At 37.3% G+C, this 15,531-nt stretch overlaps 1 pseudogene; it reads right to left on the bottom strand.

The window, feature by feature from the left end:
• Positions 1–353: 353 nt before the first annotated feature.
• On the bottom strand, positions 354–4,034 carry LOC150064742 (vomeronasal type-2 receptor 116-like; annotated as a pseudogene).
• Between the last annotated feature and the right edge of the window lie 11,497 nt (positions 4,035–15,531).

Raw genomic sequence — 15,531 nt, 5'->3', positions numbered from 1 at the left:
TCTAGAAAATGGGAAGTAGGACTTGGCTAAAGGGTAAAGTGATATTCTAGAGCTGTATAGCTCAGGGACAGTGGCCAGGCCGATTTCAAGCCCTATTATACACGCACAGATACACATAAACACACACACACTCCCCCCCCCACACACAATATAATAGTGAAGATGAAAGGAGATGGAAGGTTAAATAAAGAGCAAATAGAAAGAACCAGAAACTACAGAATAAAATTCAAATTTACCTGGCTCTGGCTACTACTTGTGACTGCACCATTACTAGAGAAATGAATGTCACTCATATGTTGAAGTGATTCCAAGAAAATAAATGAGTATATTTGGTCAAATATTTAAATTTCAGCTTAAGAGGGCCTATTTGTTTGAAGATGTCGTCTGTCCCAGAAGCCATGCAGAGAATTTCTATCTGGCCTTAACAAAATGATGTGCACTTGGGGGCAAACTTTCAGCCCAGAAGCCCAGCACTGGAGGCCAAGATAGAGAAGACCTCTACAGCCACCATGACTTTCCCTTTAGCACTTTGATAAATAGGCAGGAAAGTGAGCCAGACACTGCAGAACAACAACTTTCTGAAGGTCAGGAAGTCGGCTTCATTGAAGGTGTTAGGCAGGTTTCTGGCAAAGAAAGCCACAGTGAAGCTGGCCAAGGCCAGGGAGCCAAGGTATCGGAAGACACAATAGAAAGCAGTGAGGGAGCCCTTGCTACATAACATGATGAGGTGACCATGTTCAGAGTATGCATCTGTGCCAATGATGGGAGGAGAGGTTCCCAGCCAAGTTCCATCTAGAGTCACCTAGATCAGTGTGCAGATGGGAATGATGAAGTTAGAAGCCCCTGATACCAATAGCCAACTCATCCTTCTTGCTGGAAGAGTGACCTCGAAGGCCAGAACGACAGTTACAGTTTTGGCCAAGACAGCAGAAAAAGCTACAGTGAACACAATTCCAAATGTGGTTTGCTGTAGAATGCAGGTGACTGTGTTGGGATGGCCAATAAAGAGCAAGTAAAAGAGAAAGTAAAAGGTGAGGGAGATGAGCAGGATGTACATGAGAGCCTGGTTATTAGCCTTGACAATGGCAGTGTTCTTATATTTCACAAACACCCCAAGAACAACTGCTCTTAGTGTATATAAAGAAAGAGCCATGCAAGCCAAGGCCACCCCCAAGGGTTCTCCATAGCCAGGAAACGTGCAGCTCTTAGGATGCACTGATTCCTCTCTGTGTTGGCATACTGATGATCTGAGCGTTTCACACACTGCTCCAAATCTCATAAGAAAATCAAATTCCCATTAGTCCCTTTTCAGTACTTAAAAAGCAAACATTCTGGCATGTGAAAATTTAGTAGCATAAAGTAAATATTACCAGACATGCTCAGTATTACTTTCATGCATTCTTCATGTTCTTTCAGTAATTCTTACATTCTCATATTTTAGTCTGAGTGAAACTCTTTACTGCCAATGAAGATTGTTCATATTATTTATTGCCATTTTTAATACCCTACAAATTATTTTATTTCTTCTTCATGCTGACATAACTCTCAGACTTATGTACACAAGTCCAACCCTCATTCAAAATTTTATATAATGGGGCCAGGAGTGTTGCCTAGTGGTATAGTGCCTGCCAAATATGCATGAAGCTCTGGGATTGATTCCTTAGGATCACATGCACGGAAAAAGTTGGAAGTGGTGCTGTGGCTAACGTGGTAGAAAGGTAGCCTTGAATTTGAGAAACTCATGGACACTGCCCAGTCCCTGACTTCAAGGGCCAGCACTGGCAAAAAGAAACATTTTTGAAGTAAATCTTGCATGCTTCTGTGTCTCTGTAGCACACTGTGATCCTTACTTTCAGTTGTCATGTTTGTCTCTTCTATTCATCTGTATGGGAACAGATAATCATATCACTCTTTGAAGATATAAAGTCATGCTATGCGCAATACTTATGAATGATTCTGATTCTTTTTGTTATTTTTTTCAGTCCTGGGATCTGAACTCAGGGCCTGAGCACTGTCCTTGGGATTTCCTCAAGGCTGCAGTCCTTCCATTTGAGCCACAGCACCAGTTCCGGCATTTCTATGTATGTGGTACCAAGGAATTGAACCTGGGTCTTTGTGCATGCTAGGCAATCACTCTACCACTAGGCCAAACTCCTGGCCCTGTGCCTGATCCTTAAATCAACCCAACCCAGAGCACTTGCACTGCTGCCCCAAGATTTCTAAGTAATAGGAAGTAAAGAGGGGCAAAATCTGTGTTTCCTTTGTAGTTCAAAGGCAATATTGAAGATATACATCTTGTTCTTAAAAATTCTTTGCATGTAATGGGATAGAAATTAAAGTTACATTACTGAGTAGTTGAGTAAACATACATACAACAGACCAGAAAAAAATCCTACATGTAAATCAGAGCCCATGTCTTTTTTTTTCCCCCGAAGAGAAGTAGCCACCGCTGTCACAATTAAATTACTAAGTGAAGGAGGAAGAATTTGAATCTGCAATTCTGCATTTGTATTGACTTGCATGGATAAGGATACTAGGAGACAGTATGAATTTCCCCCTAAGACATGAGCTTACTTGTTCCTTTAGCAATCTCATTGTCTGGGCAAGGTGTATAAGAAAAGCAAGAGGCAGCCTTTCCCTCCTGAGGTGATTTTCTGAATCCAGGACCAGAACTGTCACTGCAGACAGAGTGAGTAGGCTGAAGAAAATCAGATATGTGTCAGTAACTGCTCAAAATTTTACATAATACCCCCCAAAATATATCATTTTAACATAATGTTTCATTAAGCATATAATTTCTTTTTGTTGCCAGTCATGGGGCTTGAATTCAGGGTCTGGGCACTATCCTTGAACTTTCTCAATGCTAGTGTTCTAGCACATGAGCCACAGAACCATTTCTGGCTTTTTCTCTGTATGTGGTAACAAAGGAATCATACCCAGGGCTTCATGAATGCTAGGCAAGCATTCTACCACTAGACCAAGCCATAATATCATCTGACTTTCTAGTGGCCATTAAGTGGTGTGATTTGAGGAGATTGTGAAACAGAGAAAGGGCAGGAAAAGGGTGAACCAATTCAGCAGACATTAGATAGTATGGTGGAAACATACTGTACAACTTGGCATGGAGAAAATTCTGAATGGTTAAAACAGAAAATAAAGTAGGGATTTACACTGCTCAACAAGAAATATACTCATTATCTGAATTATGTAATTATTCTGTTCATCATGTACAATAAAAATTTAAAAACTTAAAATAAAGTAAAAATAAAAGAAAGTAAGAGAACAGACACTGAACTGAAGAATTTACACAGAATCTCAAAGAACTAGAAATTTTCAATCTTCAAGTTAGTAGAAGGAATGAAATAATCAAGCATAAAGAGTAGGTCAAAGGATGAGACAACTCACTGATATGAAACAATGTATGCGAAGTGAAATTTCAGTGTGATATGGAGAGTGGAGTGGAGTTAGGAGGTCAAAGAGTGGGAGAAAATGAGGGAAGAATGTCACTGTTCAAAAAAAGGCACTCATTACATGACTTACATAAATTTAACCTTTCTGTATTTCACCTTTATAATAAAATCTAAATTAAAACAGTAAAGGAGATGGTTTGATAATGCAGTATCAAGAAAAAAGAAAAAAAGAGGAGTTTCTACAAAAACAAAAAGGAGATAAAACAAGTAAAAATTATGAAGAGCTTACTGTCCTGGAAAGATGATACACAAAAAGAAACTAAGAGTCTTCTTCTACAAACAGGCAGAAAATCACTTAAAGGTAGATTCAAGATAAAATAACAAAACTAAGGTGTTTCTCTTGCATAGGGATGGGACGTGATGGTAGAGGATACAGAGAGCATTCATGTGTGAACACAGAATTCCATCAGCCATGCCCATCCCCAAAACTAATCCGCAAATGGAAACGAAATGTTGAGTTATTTACGGATTGTACTGTTCATCCCCCGAATCATCACTGTTTCTGCAATCTGTTCCCAAAGTGTAGAGAGCAAAAACCCCATCAATCATCACATCTCCATCCATGTGTGCTTGCTGCTTCATTGTAGAAAAGCAGCTAGTGCCAGCCAAGAAACTGACAGAGAGAGGAAGCTGAAGAAGAATGAGTATGGGAATCAAATGGTACATCTCTGTAGTAACTGCCCAGCTGAAATTCTGGATGGAAGTGGGGTCCACTGGGTCTGGTATGAGTATTCATAAATCTCTGTACATGTACATATGTGTCTTTTTATTGACAGAGATGTATGCTGTAGAAGTAAATGGGTAAGCCTATAGTGAATTCCCAGGAAGAATGAGTAATAAACTTCCCTGGGGCTCTGCTTTAGTGGCCTTGCATGCAGGAGAAAAACTCGAGTTGGAAAACATGTTTGCACATTCTCCTTCACTATCCCAGGTGCTCTGATTTCCTCCAATACACCAGAGAGTGACTCCCATGGAGGAGGGTATCTTTGATATGTTTGGTTAATGTCTGTGTCCAGAAACTATTTGCATGAAAGCCATTTTGGATGATTCAGCTGGATTGCATGAGAGTGTGCCATTTTAGGTATGCAGTGAAATGAGTAGAAAAAATTGTACGCTAGTGAGATGTCAAACGAAGATGTTAGTGCATTGTACTCAGATGGTCAATTCTCACACCCATTGCCCAAAACAGCTACGGAACGTTGGTAGTTGACTCAAGCAGGTTTCAATAAGAATTTCACATATAGATGCCTCCACACATGCATCCATTTACTATTGCCTGAGGAAACAATGATGTTCCTGAAACCACATATTCAATCCACTAATTGTTTACTTGTTGTGCTAAAGGGTCTGATGTAATCCATTTGTCAATTCTTGCTTTTATTTTGTGAGCTCTTTGAAGTTTTAATCAGGAAGTTACAGCCTAAACAAAATGTTTCCTATTTTTGTTATCCATATTGGAATGCTGTAAGTTTTAGCTCTTTAATATATGGGTACCAGAAAAACAAGGATCATTCACAACTTAGGGTATCCTGGGATGCCTGGTTACAGTTTCCAAGGTGTGAAGTGTGTTCATAGAGAAAAAAGGTCTGTGAGGAAATAATCAGCACATTTGTTGGTTTTGGTGTGCACAGGTGGGGGGCATATAGAGCTGGAGTCAACATGGTGGCTAAGAATTTCTCAGCAGCTAGCATTGCTTCCAGGACTCAGAATAAAGTCCCACAAAGGATAAATGGATCAAGAAAGGAAATACTGAAATTCTCTACTTCCATAAGATTCTGCACCATTCAGAAGGAAATGTAAGGATGTGGAAAAATATTATAGGAAGTAAGCCAGACCCACAGATATATTGGTTGCATTGTTTCCTTCATTTTTTCTATCTAAAATATGTACATGAATCTATAAGTAAACACAGTAGACGGTAAAAGAAAAAATATACACTTGGACATAATAAATTATACTGAACTCCAGATAGGCACACTATAAGATCTAAGAAGGGAATTCTGTTTCCCACAATTAGAAGATTTTTTAATTGGAGTGTATACATATAACCTTTACATATTATTACATATTCATTTCTATTTATTATTGAGCCAACTATCTAATGGTATTTATTAAATAACTAAGGAAGGCATCATATCAACCCAAACAAATTAGTTAACCGTGTTCCTTGGTTCTGATTGGACACATAAAAATGTGTGAAACCGGACACTGAAGTTGAATATTTACATCACTTTGGTCAACATAATTCAACTCCTTTTCAGAATATAGTTACAAATTAATTACATTTTTAAGAGGAAACAAAATGAACTTAAATCACTTAACGGTGTTTCCATGAAGACTCTGGAGGATAAACATTTCATGATGCAGATCTCCAAATGTCAAGTATTCCATATATGTTTGAATCTCTGCTGACACAAAATTAAAACCTATTAAATTATAAAGAGAATCAGCACATAGAAAAGTGACCTGATGTTAGGATGCTAGATTGTTGTACTTCTGGGTCATTATTAAGAAAGTTTGACCTGTGTCAAGGAGACCTATTGTCTCTCCTATTCCTCCTTGTAAAGTTTTCAGAGTATCTGATGTACCTCAAGGACTTTTATCCATCTCAGATTAATCCACATGCAGGGTGACTTATTTTCTGTGAGTGCTTAACCAATTCTGCCACCACTCCTTGTTGAAGAGGCCGTATTTTTGCATTCTAATTTTTGGCTCATTTAACAAAGATTAGGTGGGGCCAACTGGTTGCCTTCTGGGTCTTCAGTTCTATTAAATTAGTCCTCAGTCCTATTCATACACCAATACCAAGCTGTTTTGTTTACTATAACTCAGTAATAGAGTCTAAAGATTGATATTGATATTCCTCCACAGCTGATCTTTCTGCTAAGGATTATTTGTGCTATAAAGGGTCTTTTTTCCTTATATTTTTATTGTAATTAATAGAAGAGTTACATTATTTTCACTAGATAGAAGATGCATTTCTTCACAAATGTCGATACCCTTTCTCATGTCATTGTACTCATGTCCATACCCCCCACTCATCTTGATTCCCCCCTTCCCTATCCAATTTCAAATAAGCAATTAAGCATATATAAAATATAACAGATAACCAGGTGAAATATTGCAAAAATGTATACAGGGTCATTTAATAGTCCATATGAAATTTTGAATTGCCTCTTCGAATTCCGTAAAGAATGACATTGGAATACTAATGGGTATTGCATTGAATTTGTAGATAGTCCTTGGCAGGATTGCCATTTTCATGACGTTAATTGTTCCAATCCCATACCTTTGGAGGTTTTCCCAGTTCTTCAGTTCTGCTTTAATTTCCTTTTTCCGTTTTTTTTAAAAGTGTTCATCATAAAGGTCCTTTAAATTCTTAGTTACATTAATTCCTAAGTGCTTTATTTTCTTTGGGGTTATTGCAAACGGAGTTGCTTTTCTGATTTTCTGCCTTGTCTCTCATTGTTGGCAAATAAGAAAGCAGTTGATTTTTGAGGATTAATTTTATATACTGCTACCTGCTCAAGTTTCAAATCAGATCAAGCAAATTGTGAGTGAAATGTATAGGATGCTTTAAATATAAAAGCATGTCATCTGCAAAGAAGAAAGTTTCACTTCTTCTTTCACTATTTGGATCCCCTTTATATTTGAATCTTGCCTTATTGCTCTTGTAAGGAATTCTAATAGTATATTAAGGATGAGTGGAGGGAGTGGCCTTTAGTTTTTTTGCCATTAAGTATAATGCTAGCAGTGTGTATGTCATACACATCCATTATTATACTGAAGAATGCTCCATGGATTCCCAGTTTCTCCAGAGCTTTTAGCATGAAGTCATGTTGTATCTTACTACATAGCTTTTCTGCATCTATTTAGATAATCAGGTGATTCTCTTACTTGCTCCTGTTGATGTGATTTATTTTTACTTACTCTTGTGTATGGAACCAGTTTTGCATTATTCTGATGAATCCTGTGTGATCATAGTGCATAATGTTTTGAAGAGTTGTTGAAAATGGTTGGCCAGTATTTTGTTGAGAATTTCTGCATTAACATTCATCAAAATATAGTTCTATAGATGACTTTTTTGATGAGTCCCTGTTTGGTTTTGAGATGAGGGTTATGCTGGCTTCATAACAGGAGTTTGGTAAAAAGCCTTCTCTTTCAAATTCATTGAAGACCTTGAGGAGTATTGGTGTGAGCTCGAATTTGAAGGCCTTATACAATTCATCTATGAATCCATAGGGCCTGGGCTTTTCTTGGCTGGGAGGTCACCTATTGCCATTTCTATTTCAATACTCTAAGTAGGTCTGTTTAGTTGGTGTAGGATTTCTTGGTTGAGTTGGGGCATGTCAATATTGCATAAAAATTCATCCATTTCTTCTAGATGCTTAAATTTGTTGGCATAAAGGTGTGGAAAATATTCCCATATGAGGGTCTGTATCTTGGTTATTTCTTTATGATATTTCCATTCTTTTCCATCATTCTGTTTATTTTGGTATACTGCCAATCTTCGGGGGGGATATTTGCTTATGGTCTGTCAATTTTGTTAACATTTAATAGAACCAACTCCTTCTTTTGTTTCTTCTTTCTATGTGTTTTGTCTGAAATTCATTTAATTCTGCAATGATTTTTAATAATTTGGTTCCTTCTACTGATATTGGGATTGGTTGGTTACTCTTTATCCAAGCCGTTAAGGTATAACATAAAACTGTTGGTTTGAGATAAGATCCAACACTCCTTAATACTAAAAGTTCTGGAGAAACTAGGAATCCATGGAACATTGCTCGGTATAATAAAGGCTGTGTATGACAAACCCACAGCTAACATAATATTTAATGGGGCAATGCTAAATACCTTCCCTCTAAAATCAGGAACAAGACAAGGATGGCCAGTCTCTCAACTCCTCTTAAACATAATATCAGAATTCCTAACCAGTGCAATAAGGCAAGAAGCAAGCATAAAAGGGATAGAAACAGGAAAGAGGAAGTGAAACATTCCCTCTTTGCAGATGACATGATTCTGTAGTTAAAGAACCATATAGACTCCACTGCCAATCTGTTTGAGGTGATTCAAAACTTTGGCAAGGTAGCAGGGCATAAAATTAACCCTCAAAAATCAACTGCCTTCCTCTAGGCCAAGAATGAGAGGAATGAGGCAACAATCAGAAAAGCAACAACTTTGGCAATAGCCTCAAAGAAAATAAAGTACCTAGGAATTAACTAAGTATGTAAAGGAACTTTTGATGAAAAATTTAAAACCTTGAACTAGGAAATTAAAGGAGAACTGAGAAAATGCTAAAACCTCCCGTGCTCCTGGATTGGAAGAATTAACATCATGAAAATGGCAATCTTGCCAAGGGCTATCTACAAATTCAATGCATACTCATCAATATCCCAATGTCATCGATTAAGGAAATAGAAGTGGCAATACAAAATTTCATATGGAATAATAAAAGACCCATATAGCAAAAACAATTATTAACAGAAAGAACAGCACTGGAAGTCTATAAGTTCCAAACCTTAGACTGCATTACAGAGCTATAGTAATCCAAACAGCTTGATACTGGCAAAAGAGCTGAACCAATGGAATAGAACTTAGGACTTCGATATTATCCCACAGACCTATGGACAGCTAATCTTTGATAAGCGTGCCAAAAATATAGAATGAAAGAATGAGAGCCTCTTCAAAAAATGGTGCTGCCAGAACTGGTTATGAACCTGTGGAAAACTAAAGTTGGATTATTTTTTGTCACCCTGCACCAGGAATAATTAAAAAATGATCAAAAACCTTGAGATAAAAGCAGATACCCTGAAAACTTGACAAGAAGCAATAGGAGGTACAGTAGGTCTCCATGGCATAAGACGAAACTTTCTGAATAAGGACCCAGAAACACAACAAATCAGAGAAAGTCTGGATAAATGGGACTACATTAAACTAGAGAGCTTCTGCATGGCAAAGGACATAGCTAGCATGTTAAATAGAAAGCCTACAGAATGGGCGAATATCTTCACTCACCATACAACACACAAAGACCTCATATCTAAAATATATCAACAGCTCAAAAAATTGAATGACTCCAAAACTAATCTCCAGAGTAACAACCATCCCATTAAAACATGGGCCAAAGACCTAAAGAGAGTTTTCTCTGAAGAAGAAATAATAATAATGGCCTATAGACACATGAAGAAATGCTCAACATATCTGGACATAAAAGACATACAAATCTAAGATTTCACCTCACTACAGGTAGAATGGCCAGGATTAAGAAATCTAGTAACAATAGTTGCTGGTGGGGATATGGACAAGAGGGATCACTACTACACTGTTGGTGTGAGTGCAAATTTGTTCAACCACTATGGAAAGCAGTATGACAGTTCCTCAAATGACTACACACAAAGCTCCCCTATGAACCAGCAATTCCACTTCTTGGAATTTACCCAGTCATACATAAACAAGGACATACTAAATGCACTAGCATAGCAATGTTCATTGTAGCATTATTTACCATAGCAAAGATATGGAACCAATCCAGATGTCCCTCAGTTGATGAGTAGGTAAACAAGATGTGGTATTTATACACAATGTAATTCTATGCTGCTGTTAGAAATAAAGACATCACCCCATTTGTAAGGAAATGAAAAGACTTTAAAAAAATCTTATTAAGGGATGTAAGCCAGACTCAAAGGAACATAGGTTCAGAGGTTTCCCTCATTTTTCATAATCAGTAGAGACCTTGGGCTCTCTGAGCAGAGATTTACAATAGAGCAAAAACTAGACACATAAGTACTTACAGTATGAGCCTAAAGAAAGGACCTCCAGGATGTAGTATTAAAAGCCATATAATGAGTGATTGTTGTCCTTAACGTACTATATCATCTCTCAACTCTTTTGCTCTCCATTGGTTATCTCATATTGGTACAGTATTTTTCTGTTATCTGTATATATGCTTATTTGTTTATTTGAAATAGGATATGGAAATGGAGAAAACAAGATGAGGGGTGGGGGCTTGGGAAAGGAAATGGGGACCATGACATGAGAAAGGGTATCAATGTTTGTGAAGTAATGTACCTTTTAACTGTTGAATACAATGTAGCTCTTCCATTAATTACAATAAAAACTATGTAAAAAACTTAGTAAAAGAAAGTGAGTTCCAGGATTTTACCTCATTTTTGGAAAGCTGAAGAAGAGGATCAGGAGATAGCACCATAGTATGGTGATAGAGAATTATCTGTTTCTAGGGAGACAAAGATCACACACACACACACACACACGACTAAAATGAAGCTGAAAGAATTTCAATATCAGCTACTCCTGGGTCATTTGAAAAGGCCCATGTCTGTGTCTTCCCTGTGTCAGGACAAAATTATCATATAAATGGAAAGAGAGGGGCTGGAAGAGTGATAGAGTGCTTGCCTAGCATGCACGAAAACGTGGGTTCAATCCTTGGTGGCACAAACATAGCAAAATCCAGAGGTGCTACTGTGGCTCAAGTGGTAATGCTCTACACTTTAGAAAACCCAAGAACAGTGCTTAGGCCCTGAGTTCAAGCCCCTGGACCGGAAAAAATAATAAAAATAAATTGTAAAAAGGAACAGATTTATAAAACACTATCCTTAGGTCATTATAAATCAAGTAGCATTGAACCATGCAATTATTTAATCTCTGAATTGCCTGTGAACAGCAAAAATACAGGTATATTCTTCAAATAAATCATGTGAAAAACATATACCACATCACATTTTAAAATTCAAAAAGAAATATAGCCATTGGATAATCAGTAAAAATTATCTAACATACCAACCCGAGAATTTCAAATGAATAGCAAAAACAGACCATAGAAATTAGAGACACACAGATAGACAGACAGACCGATGATAGATAGATAGATCGGTAGATAGACAGACAGACAGACAGACAGATACATACATACATACACACAAAGACACACAAATACATACATAGGTGTATACGTACGTACATACATAGATACATAGATGGATTGTAGGTGAATTTATGGAAGATAGATACCAAAAATACTAATGATAAATGGTTGGATGGATGATAGATACATAGATATATAGATAGATACATAGATAGCAGAAAGATTGATGATAAATGATAGATAAGTAGAAGATAGTCAGGGGGGGCTGGGAGCATAGCCTAGTGGCATAGTACTAGCCTAGCATGAACAACCACCTGGGGTCAATTCCTGAGTACCACATACACAGAAAAACCTGAAAGTAGTGCTACAGTTCATGTGGCAGAGTGCTAGTCTTGAGCAAAAAGTGTCCAAGAAAATTGCCTAGGCCCTGAGTTCATGGCCCAGGACTGGCAAAGAAAAATGAAACTAAATTAAAAAAGAAGATAGAGACATACATACATACATACATACATCATATTTCAGTTAGTTTTAGATCCATAACAATTTCTCATTTATTCTCTTTGTAAAATTATGTGATGTATTGACTATAAATGAGAAAACCAGTTCTTACACGAACTTCCATGAAGCAAGCTTAGGAAAGACTGCTCAAACATCTGTGTGTGCAAGTCAGTGTACGTTTGTGTGTGTGTGTGTGTGTGTGTGTGTGTGTGTGTGTGTGTGTGTGTGTGTTTGTGCCAGTACTGGCACTTGAACTCAGAGACAAAGTTCTGTCTCTTAGCTTTTTCACTCAAGACTGGTGCTTCATTCTTGAGCCATAGTTCCACTTCAAGCTTTTTGATGATTAGTTGTAAATAAGAGCCTCATGATCTTTTCTACCTGGGCTGGCTTTGTACTCAGAACCCAGTCTCCTGAGCAACTACAACTACAAATGCAAGCCTCCAATGCCTAGCTTTCAATGCACTTTCAAGTAGGTGAATTCATTAGTGCAAGTCTTTAAGAAATGTCTAGTGTGAGGATGTCATTTTACAAGAAACCAGACTGCACTCTGCCAGCAGACTAAGGTTTAATTCTTAGCTCTGCCATTTAGAGAATGCATAGCTATATAAAGCACTCTGGGATCTGCTTTAAGTATAAATTAAGTTCATTATAATACTCTCATATGGTGGCTGAGCTAATGGTGCCTGAGCATAGCCCAAGACAGGCACAGTCAATAAATGTTAGTTTCTGCTCTTCATATGACAATTTACATGTCATCACTGTCTCATTATAGTTAATTTTTATTTCCATGGTAGGTAAATATAGAGTAAAATAATATGAAGTTATGGCAAGACAGCAGTGGCTCATGTCTGTAATCCTAGCTACTTAGGAGTCTGAGATCTGGTGATTAGAGTTTAAAGCCAGCCAGGGCAATAAACTTCGTGAGATACTTATTTCTAATTAATCACTGAAAAGTTGGATGTGTTTGTATAGTTCAGGTGGTAGAGCACTAACTCAAGGACACTTACCAAGCCCTGAGTTCAAGCCCCAGGACTATCACAAAGGAAAAACAAAACAGCAACAAAAGGAAAAACCCAGAAGAGTATAGATTTATCTTACCTCCTAATCAATAAATCTGAAAGTAAACAAAATAGATATGAAACAGCTTCAGGAAGTGAAGGATTTTCTTTCTGTCTGTCTGTCTGCCTGTCTCCTTGTCTCTGTCTCTGTCTCTGTCTCTGTCTCTCTCTCTCTCTCTCTCTCTCTCTCTCTCTCTCTCTCTCTCTCTCTCTCTCTCTCTCTCTCTCTGTCACACACACACACACACTGGAAGAAAAAATATAAAGTCCTCAAACCCCTATAGACTACTCCTTACTTAGAGAGCCTTTGTTTGACTTCATTGGAAGTCTTGACACACCTTGCCCTTGGGGTCTGCCAATCACTCTGAGAAAAGACGATCTCAGAATCTGGGAAATATTTCCATGGTTATAAGAGCACAGGAGAGGAGAGAGCTGCACGAACACAACTGTCAGAAACTGCAGAATGATGCCTACAACTTTTCATTTGATTATTAATTAACCAAGTACAGAAGGAAATTACCCAAGGCTTTGGAAAAATCCAACAGAAATTATTAGGAGAGCAATGTCTATAGCTCAAAAAATGCCGAGGTGTGTTTAACCAAATCCCCCAAATGGAAATATTTATAGTTTATGGAATACTAACAAGGGTTTGGCCTCAGTCATAGGTAAATAATTAACTCTAGATGAAACATTTCTTTGGTCCTTGTTTATAAAATTTAAATTATGACCCAAAAAATCAACTTTCCAAATATCTTCAACATATCCCAGAACAAATATCAAATATAAACACGGATAATTTATTCTCAAACTATCCAGCAGCCCCTTCAAAATGAAAAACATCTAGAATCTGACTTAAAATAACAACAATTAAAAACAAACAAAGCAAAAATTTCAAAGCCAGGTGAAGGATGCTCACACTTGTAATCAAGCTACTCAAGAGACTGAGATCTGATGAAAGTTTGAAGCCAGCCTGAGCAGTAAAAACCCGGAAGTGGAGGTATGGTTGAAGTCATAGAGCCCTGAGCAAACAGCCAAGTAAAAGTGTGATTCCCTAAGTTCAAGTCCTGGTACCAGCACAAAAAGAAAGGAAAGACAAGAAAGGAAAGGCAAAGCCAGGCTTGAGCATATTAAATAGAAAGCTAGAAAATACATAAAAAGAATGGGGCTGGGAGCATGGCCTAGTGGTTGAGTGCTTGCCTAACATAGCATGCAAGAACTCTGGGGTTGATTGCTCGCTAACACATACACAGAAATAACCAGAAGTGAGCTGTGACACTCAAGTGGTAGAGCACTAGCCTTGAGAAATTCCAAGGACAGTGCCCAAGCTCTGAATTCAAGTGCCAGATCAGGCCAAAAGAAAAAGAAAAAGAAATGAATTCAGCTATCAAAGATGAAATCTATATTCAGATCCAAATATACTGGATTAATTTGAGAAAGGATGAAATATATCAAAATAAATCTTGACTATCTTAAAGACATAGATATTGAAAGTATTTAAAATAAACCCAAATATGAACAGAACATTAGCTGGCTGGAACTGGTGGCTCACATCTGTAAACTTGCTATTCAGGAGGCTAAGATCTGTGAATCACAGTTCAAATCCAGCCCAAGCAGGAAAAGTCCATGAGGCTTTTAAGTATTTAAATACTAATTATGCACAAAAAGCCGGAAGTGGATCTCTGCTTCAAGAAGTAGAGTGATAGCCTTGAGCAAAATATTATCAGAGACAGTGCTCAGGCCCTGAGTTCAATCCCCATGGCCACAAAAGAGAACATAATCCTATGAGGTTCATCATATGAAAAACTGGTTAAGTAATTAACTGAGTCTCAAACAGAGCACAGAAGAAAGGATGGAACCAATATGAAGAAATTCTGGCCAAAGTTTTCCCAAATTTGATTCATTTTTGACTTATAAATGCTGAGATATATGTAGAATATTCTCCTACCATAATTGATGAAAAGATGTCTAAGGCCAAATTTACCATAATACTACCCTTGAAATTTTTTTAAAAAATGTCTTTTATATTATTCTTGCTTTTGAATATTCCTTTTTTTGTTACTGTATTTTATTGCCATGGTGATATATACAGGGGTAACAGTTACATTCATGGATAGTGGGTAAATTACTTCTTGAACATTGATACCCATTCCCAGGTTTTTTCCCCATTTCTGCTTCCCCCACCCTCTCCCAATCATCTTGTTTTTCCACTTTCCCTTTCTTCTTTCAAATAAATGCATTTACAAAATGCTAGGTAACAAAGTCATATACAATAATAACATGATGTAAACCATAAGCAAAAAAAATGAAACAGAAATAATTTCTCATTGTATATTAAGAACAACAGTTCCCAAGATAAACCTCTTGTTTCCATATCCTGGAGTTCATTTCGCTTGCCCTCATCCTATATGACCATATGTACAAAGCTTTTGTGATCCTCTGTAGGAGAGTCCTAGATGTGTACTAAGAATTACTATTGAGGGAAATCATGGATGTTTCTTTGGGTCTAGTTTATTTCACTTAATAAAATGTCTAAAAAGTCTCTGGGGATTAGAAATATTACATATAAAAAGGATGCAAACAGCCACATATTTTCTAGCGAAATGGTGAAGTCTAGAAGGAACAA

Source organism: Megascapheus bottae, chromosome 3 (genome assembly GCF_031878675.1).
Source record: "Megascapheus bottae isolate mThoBot1 chromosome 3, mThoBot2.hap1, whole genome shotgun sequence".
In the NCBI taxonomy this organism is placed as follows: domain Eukaryota; kingdom Metazoa; phylum Chordata; class Mammalia; order Rodentia; family Geomyidae; genus Megascapheus; species Megascapheus bottae.
The sequence above is the reverse complement of the archived record's forward strand: the minus strand, read 5'-3'. Positions and strand labels throughout refer to the sequence as shown.